The sequence below is a fragment of the Pinus tabuliformis genome, chromosome 7 (assembly GCF_031772625.1).
Source record: "Pinus tabuliformis cultivar Carrire ecotype Pingquan chromosome 7, CPIR1, whole genome shotgun sequence".
Lineage (NCBI taxonomy): Eukaryota > Viridiplantae > Streptophyta > Pinopsida > Pinales > Pinaceae > Pinus > Pinus tabuliformis.
The window spans coordinates 2001853001-2001861680 of record NC_142293.1 but is presented as its reverse complement, the minus strand read 5'-3'; the positions used below and the strand labels follow the sequence as shown (position 1 = coordinate 2001861680).

Sequence of the window (8680 nt, the reverse complement as noted above, 5' to 3'; positions counted from 1 at the left end):
ACAGATGGTACCTTCTAATATGCGCCCCAATCCATAAACGCCAACATAGAGATCTAGTACGACATCTCAACCAGATGGTAAACCCCCCCCCCCCCCCCCCCCCCAAGAGGATGATAACCCACTTACAATGTTAGAAACCCCAGATACGGTGCAAGAAACTCAAGCAGAGAGAGAAACCCTATCTCAAAGACCACTTCAGGAAATGGAAGTGTTGAGTCTTGAAAATGTCATTCATTTGCATTATACTTTCACTATTATGTCCATTATATCACCTCCATTTCACCTCCATTTCACTACTATGTCACCACATTCATCCCACTTTCATTATCATTGGGCCACCTTTATGTTTTTCCAATATTTATTATTTCTAAGCCTTTTAAGTGAATTTGTGGCTAAACATTAGAAAATAATGTGCATATGCTTATACCTAACAAATAGGTTGAGATTGTTGACATGTGTAGGTTGAAAGGAGGCTTCTAGAAGACCCTTATGTGGCACTCTAAGGCCAAATTCGAATTTGGTTGGAAAGAATCATGGGATCATGAGGATATGTGTCACATCTCCTAATTGTATTGTAACTCTAAGAAGACATGTGTCTTATCAGTTTCTATTCTGATTAGGACTCTAGAGGTAGAGGGAGAGATTCATGGATTCTCATTAATGAGATGGCTCTCATCTTTTTGTATAAATAGGAGATCTCTCTCCTTCATTTGTTAGTCTTTCCTTTAGTCTTTTCTTAGTCCTATTAGCTTGTTAGTCCCATGGCTTTTGAAAGCTTTGGAGAGCTTTGTTGTACTTTGCACTTTTGAAGAAATTGAATAAAGCTTTGATGTTCTCAACATGGAAGGAGATGTGAAGTAGATGTCATGGAGCATATTAGGATGTAAGGTAGAGTAGATTTCATTTTGTAAATATTGCTTTGTAGAATGTAAGGTAGATTAGATTTTTCATTCATGCAATTTTAATTCATGCAAGTGTGTTCAATTTTTCTTTGATTTCATGACTAGTGGCATATGTGATCATCTTGTCTATGTTGCTGACCTTTATTTTTCTGTAGTTTGATTTTCATTAGTGTCATTTCTTTAACTTTCACTTTACTTTTTGCTCTTAGATATCAAGTTGTTCATCTATTGATGGTTCTTTTTCCATAATCAAATAACTTTATTGGAGCCAAAATATCACTTAGTACAGCTTGGTTTAGTTTGCTTTAAGACTCACATTGCTGACTTGTTCATAACTGTTATCACATGATAAATCTAGCTGAAAGGCAAAAAGGTTAAGAAAAGGTTAAAGTAGTGTGATTTGTCTCCTTTATGTAGTGTCACTTAGATTTCACATTTCATTTTCATTTTAAATCAGCAGCAGAGATACTGGGCCGATGTCATTAGTCCTTTATTTGATGTCTTTATTTTCCTTTAAGCATTTGATTTCATAGGTAGTAGGGGGCCCCTGCCTTGTATAGTTGTCACTTTAATTTCTTGTATTTCTTTTTCTGATTTTCATGTATATTAATGTACAGTTTGAATTACTGCATTTTATTTTCTTTTTAACATGTATATTATTGTACATAAATTTCTTTCAAGTTGATTGTAGATTAGTGATGCACATAGCCTTTTAATGAACTAATGACGTGATAGAATCATCTTGTCCTTTTGCTGAAGCAGCAAGGATACTGGGTCTCATAGTCATTCTCTCATTATTTGATTATTGCATTTTATTTTGATTGAACTAGTTGTATATTTACACTTTTGTTTAAATACTAACTCCATCAATAACATGTTTTAAGTTCTTTTGAAGTGCTAAGTTTTGGAAGTTACCATTAAGGACATAGGCCTTGTCTTGAAATCTTTATCCATACTTGTCCTTTAAAAGTATTCTTAAGACCTTAGAAAACCAACAAGAACAAAACCCCAAAAACAAAATAAACTATAAAACAACGAAGTAAGAGAAAGGTTAACTAAGCACATATAGTGCACCACACTTCATCAGTTTACGATACCCGGATTGATAATTTATGTAGAGCAATTTAAGACATTAAATTGACTAGACATTTTGGCGCCGTTGCTGGGGAAGTGTAATTAGGAGACCTTATTTCTTACATCTGAAAAAAAAAATTTAACAATTCTTGAGTATGCTCTCCTCCTGCACTTTGTGTGATCTGGAGGATCAGAAAAAGAATTGTTAAGAAAAAAATAGGAGACAAAATAAACCTCATCACTTCAATTGATTCAAGAAAAAAAAAAAAAGAGAAACAAAAAGAGAAGAGAAAAAAATAAACTTCATTTCATTTCCATTTTCACTCCATGCCATCCATTTCATCAATAAAAGTTATTTCCCCATGATCATTTCCATTAAGATTGCCTAACTATCTCTATTTAGCTAAGTGGTTGCTGTGACACTGGTTTCCACAGCCACCACTCTGTTTTTCACATTTACAGTCAAGATGTTAGTGCAATAAAATGAAAATGCAGGAATGACTAAGCAATATAAAAATTCACAATTTCAGAGAAAAAAACAATCTATGGCTATCTCCATTCCTAGGTATTCGGGAATAAGCTCCTCACAGTTGTTCATTATGAAAACCCTTCTCACATAAAGCTTAATATTGTTGAGCTTCTTCTTTGTATCAAAGAGATCGAATGGAGCCCTCTTCGGAACAAAGAGAACAACCTTGAACTCCAATTGACCCTCTACAAAGAAATGCTTCACGGCCAAGTGATCCTCCCAATCATTGGTGAGACTCTTATAGAACGATGCATACTCTTCCTTTGTAATCTCCTCTGGCTTTCTCATTCAGATGGGCTTTTGCTTGTTGACGAGACTCCATTCATGCGACACTTCCTTTACCTTCTTGTCCTTCTTATCTTTCTCCTTTTCCTCCTCCACTTCCTGGATATCCCCTTCATCTTCCTTCTTCTCCTCTGTCTCCTCTTCGTCGTCACTGACCTCCTTCTCGGTGGTCTTCTTAGTCCACAAATAAATGGGGTAGCTAATGAACTCGGAATGCTTCTTGATCAGAACCTTCAGCCGCCTCTCCTCCAAGTATTCCATATAAAAAATTTTCAAAATCAATTTCACAGCCGAATGCAGAACTGTTAACTCAGGAAAAATGCGTAAACACAGGAAAAACGTCAAACTTCAAACGTTCGATTTTCCCAAATGGAGACGAATTTCAAAAAACTAAAACATGGGTGTTTTTTCCAGGTGGGTTAATTAGATAACCCAGAAACCGTTTGAGAAAATTCATGGCGGTCTGGGAGAAACCTTCGGTTCTTTGGAGCCTTTTTTTTGCCGCCGCGTGAAGAAAAATGTGAGTTAACTGATAGTTTGATGTGCTCGGCGTACCTGAAGAAGGGGAATTCAAATTCGGTTCTATGCTGCCACCTCTACCCCATTGCAATTCATTAAGACCCATTAAACAGTAGTTTCAATCCAACACGGCTCTACATATGATCATTTCCACAGCCAAGTGTACGTAGCCACCCGACGCTTACGGATTTGGCCGTTGATTCATCTACTCATATCTCCATTTCCCGCATGCATAAACTCATTGCCGTGTTGTTCTCTACTCTCTCATACCACCGTTTCCATTCTCGTTTTCATACACCACTCTCGTTTTTACTGTAAATCTCTCTCTTTTCTTTTTCCTCACCTCTCTGTTCAAAACCCCGATCACAAGTTCTGCACCATACCGTTTATCTACTCTGTTACAACCGTAATTCCCCTGTTTTTCCCGTGAGCATTCTCCTCAAGCGTCCATATACCACTGTCAGAGCTTCAAGTAAAACTGAGAGCCGAAAATGGGGAAATTGTTAAGAGCAGAACCGGAGGGTTTGAAATTTTTAGAGGGTTAACCACAGACAAAGGAATGGTTGAAGTTCATCCAAAAATTTAAAGGGTACAATAAAGAGGTGACAAAGGCATTTGCCCGGTCATTTAATGGAAATACCGTGGAGGTAGGAGACCAGCAGTTCACCATAACAGAGAGCACCTTGGCCACAACAACCGGTTTGCCTCAAAAAGGGTGGTTCCTTTGCTATTTCCATGGAAAAGGCTATATGGAAGATCAATTTGTTACAGCCTTCACTCCTCCACATTTTTTTTCTCTTCCACGCACACAGCCACTCCATTTCACAGCACTTTCTACACTCTGCACTTTCCGTAGCCAATACAGCGTTTCCGCAGCTCATACAGCGTTTCCGCAGCCAATCCTAGATTCCGTAGCTGTTTTGTTAAACTCTAGGTTGCAGGTGTCCTCAAGCAAAACAAGTCACATGGGTAGCTAGGGAAATGTCAGTACATGGATGGTGTCCTATTCATTCGGTCAAATTTCATGAAAAAGGCCCCGGTCAAAGGGAAGTCAAATTGTGTGTTATCACAAAGTCGCCACACTGAGTCGCCACACTAAGTCGCTGCATGTCAAGAAAAAATAATAATTTTGAATCAATGAAATGAACAAGTTATTTTCTCACTTTTCTGAAGGTATTGATTAATTTTGGACTGATAATGAAAGATGAATGGCTAACTTTTTATTCAAGATTTTTAGCTACAGAGCTGTTCCCCAATTCCGCAGCCAGAAAAACCTCATTGTTCAAATCAGCCTATCTTTCTCATACAAAATCAGATTTTGATGATTTAAGTACCATTGGAAAGATCTCAACAAGATCTATACAATGAGAAATATATCATTAGAGTTTGAAATGGAAAATAATGAAATAAATTGCTGAAAAGAAGCAACATCAACTTGAGGCACTAATTCCAAAGCATGTATAAATTCTTTTGATTTTTCCTTTAAGAACTTGTTTCATTAATACAAATTCTTAGTTTTGTGTGTAAATATCATAACTAGAGAGATTGATCACCTCTCTCCTTTGATAATCTTACATTCCATTGCAGAAGAAGTATTAGTTTTTTTGCAGGTTTCAGGAGGAAGGACAAATGACTACAAGAGAATGGTGTCTCTCTAAGAGACCAATTTGTTTCATAAGAGGATGATCAGCAACAAAGAGGAAATATGTTGATGCAAAATCAGATCCAAACACTTAAAAAACTTTCAGATATTATTGTCTCCATCACATTCATCCATCACAGCCATACTTCACAATAAACCATTCACCTCATTTTCCTCCATATTTTCCATTTTCATTCACATACACTTTCCATATCTTTTTGTCCATTCATAACCCACAAATAAAAACAAGAAGCTCATTCACATGCTTATTGCCATTGCCATTTCTGTTCTCCATTGCCATTTTCCATTTTCACTTTCCATTCCTTGTCATTTTCATTCCGCAAATAAGCCCTGCTTCAATGCAAATTATTGAGTCCATAGTCCTTTGAGTCTAATTTCTTGGTAAAAACACCTTGAGGCTTGCATGCCTTAATGGCAAGTCCTCATGCTGACAAATAATGGGAATACATTAATGTCCCTTGTTCGTTAGATCTTCTAGGTGACTCGACATCAGCAAATTCATTCGTACCTAGCAAGATGTGTTTGGGCATCTTGACTCTCATTGTCATCAATGGTGAGAGTTCTCGTGTTGACTAGTGGCATCCATTAATGGCCACTAAGCCAACAATTTCCTACTATGTTCGACATCAGAACATCTTTTCACATAGTAGGAATTGTGCCAATGAGTTTTGAAGACATGAAGACTATTATTTTCAGCATTTTGGAGCAGATTCAGCAAGTTTTAGTAGAAGCAATAAAAAGTCATCTTATCTCTCTATCCATGACTCCTCTTGTTCAGCCACTTGAAGAAGAATATGATCATAATTTTTCAGCCACCACACATACAACTCATCCATTCCAAAGGGTAAGTGAAGGTACGTCATTTTCTAACTTTTGACCATAGAATTCCATAAAAAGCTAGAATGATAATTGTTGGAAAAACATTTCTCTTCCTCATTTCATAAAATTGCCAATACCATCAGTTGGGGGGGGATACATTCATATTCATATCTTGCCATGTCCATATCATATTCAAGAGCTCACATACTTCCAACATATATTAATTATTACATTGCTATTATGAGCATACAATGGCTTTTGAAAAAGTGCTTAAAGAATAAATTGGATACAAACAAAATCATGGTTGTCACACAAGAACCAACCATCATGCAATCCAATAAAAATATACTTTGCAACAATAATCAAAATATCATTATGCAAAGTTCAAAGATCAAAATAGAAGGCAACAATAAAAAAAAAATGGTTGTAACACAAGAACCAACCATGTTGCAATTCAAGTGAAACACTTTGCAGAAATATGAAGTTATCAAATGATATCATGCAAAGTTAAGCCAAATCTCAAGGATCAAAAGAGTTAATGTAATATATATTGCATGAGGACATGCAATAGCTTCAGTCGGGGGGTATGTTGAGTCTTGAAAATGTCATTCATTTGCATTATACTTTCACTATTATGTCCATTATATCACCTCCATTTCACCTCCATTTCACTACTATGTCACCACATTCATCCCACTTTCATTATCATTGGGCCACCTTTATGTTTTTCCAATATTTATTATTTCTAAGCCTTTTAAGTGAATTTGTGGTTAAACATTAGAAAATAATGTGCATATGCTTATACCTAACAAATAGGTTGAGATTGTTGACATGTGTAGGTTGAAAGGAGGCTTCTAGAAGACCCTTATGTGGCACTCTAAGGCCAAATTCGAATTTGGTTGGAAAGAATCATGGGATCATGAGGATATGTGTCACATCTCCTAATTGTATTGTAACTCTAAGAAGACATGTGTCTTATCAGTTCCTATTCTGATTAGGACTCTAGAGGTAGAGGGAGAGATTCATGGATTCTCATTAATGAGATGGCTCTCATCTTTTTGTATAAATAGGAGATCTCTCTCCTTCATTTGTTAGTCTTTCCTTTAGTCTTTTCTTAGTCCTTTTAGCTTGTTAGTCCCATGGCTTTTGAAAGCTTTGGAGAGCTTTGTTGTACTTTGCACATTTGAAGAAATTGAATAAAGCTTTGATGTTCTCAACATGGAAGGAGATGTGAAGTAGATGTCATGGAGCATATTAGGATGTAAGGTAGAGTAGATTTCATTTTGTAAATATTGCTTTGTAGAATGTAAGGTAGATTAGATTTTTCATTCATGCAATTTTAATTCATGCAAGTGTGTTCAATTTTGCTTTGATTTCATGACTAGTGGCATATGTGATCATCTTGTCTATGTTGCTGACCTTTATTTTTCTGTAGTTTGATTTTCATTAGTGTCATTTCTTTAACTTGCACTTTACTTTCTGCTCTTAGATATCAAGTTGTTCATCTATTGATGGTTCTTTTTCCATAATCAAATAACTTTATTGGAGCCAAAATATCACTTAGTACAGCTTGGTTTAGTTTTCTTTAAGACTCACATTGCTGACTTGTTCATAACTGTTATCACATGATAAATCTAGCTGAAAGGCAAAAAGGTTAAGAAAAGGTTAAAGTAATGTGATTTGTCTCCTTTATGTAGTGTCACTTAGATTTCACATTTCATTTTCATTTTAAATCAGCAGCACAGATACTAGGCCGATGTCATTAGTCCTTTACTTGATGTCTTTATTTTCCTTTAAGCATTTGATTTCATAGGTAGTAGGGGGCCCCTGCCTTGTATAGTTGTCACTTTAATTTCTTGTATTTCTTTTTCTGATTTTCATGTATATTAATGTACAGTTTGAATTACTGCATTTTATTTTCTTTTTAACATGTATATTATTGTACATAAATTGCTTTCAAGTTGATTGTAGATTAGTGATGCACATAGCCTTTTAATGAACTAATGACGTGATAGAATCATCTTGTCCTTTTGCTGAAGCAGCAAGGATACTGGGTCTCATAGTCATTCTCTCATTATTTGATTATTGCATTTTATTTTGATTGAACTAGTTGTATATTTACACTTTTGTTTAAATACTAACTCCATCAATAACATGTTTTAAGTTCTTTTGAAGTGCTAAGTTTTGGAAGTTACCATTAAGGACATAGGCCTTGTCTTGAAATCTTTATCCATACTTGTCCTTTAAAAGTATTCTTAAGACCTTAGAAAACCAACAAGAACAAAACCCCAAAAACAAAATAAACTATAAAACAACGAAGTAAGAGAAAGGTTAACTAAGCACATATAGTGCACCACACTTCATCAGTTTACGATACCCGGATTGATAATTTATGTAGAGCAATTTAAGACATTAAGTTGACTAGACAGGAAGTTGACAAACAAATTCCAAACCCAATGGAAAAAGCCACATCTAAGAGGAAATTGTCAGAAACAGGAAAGGAAGATCGACAATTGAAGGAGTTTGGTGACATCTTCACTGAAAACATAAGCTAGAGAAAATAATGGAGACAATTGAAATGTCGATAGTATGTGAAGGCCAAAATGAGGAGCTGGAAAATGAAGAAGGACATATGTTATCTCACTTGGAAGAGTCAAGGCTTTAAGAGGAAGAATTTTGGAGGCAAACGTCTAGAGTCTAATGGCTTCGGCAGGGGGAGTGAAATTCAAAATGTTTTCATCGATCCATGATCTCCAACCACCAACACAGCCACATTACCTCACTTACTTCAGGGGACGAGGTCTTTATGGAAAATCACCAAAATATGGAAAGGGAGTTAATTTCCTTCTACTCATATCTCTTTTTTGAAGAAGACATAGATAGATCAAA

General features: G+C 35.8%; 1 pseudogene; it reads right to left on the bottom strand.

The window, feature by feature from the left end:
• Positions 1-2502: 2502 nt before the first annotated feature.
• Positions 2503-3051, bottom strand: LOC149256500 (heat shock protein 90-1 pseudogene; annotated as a pseudogene).
• Positions 3052-8680: the final 5629 nt, after the last annotated feature.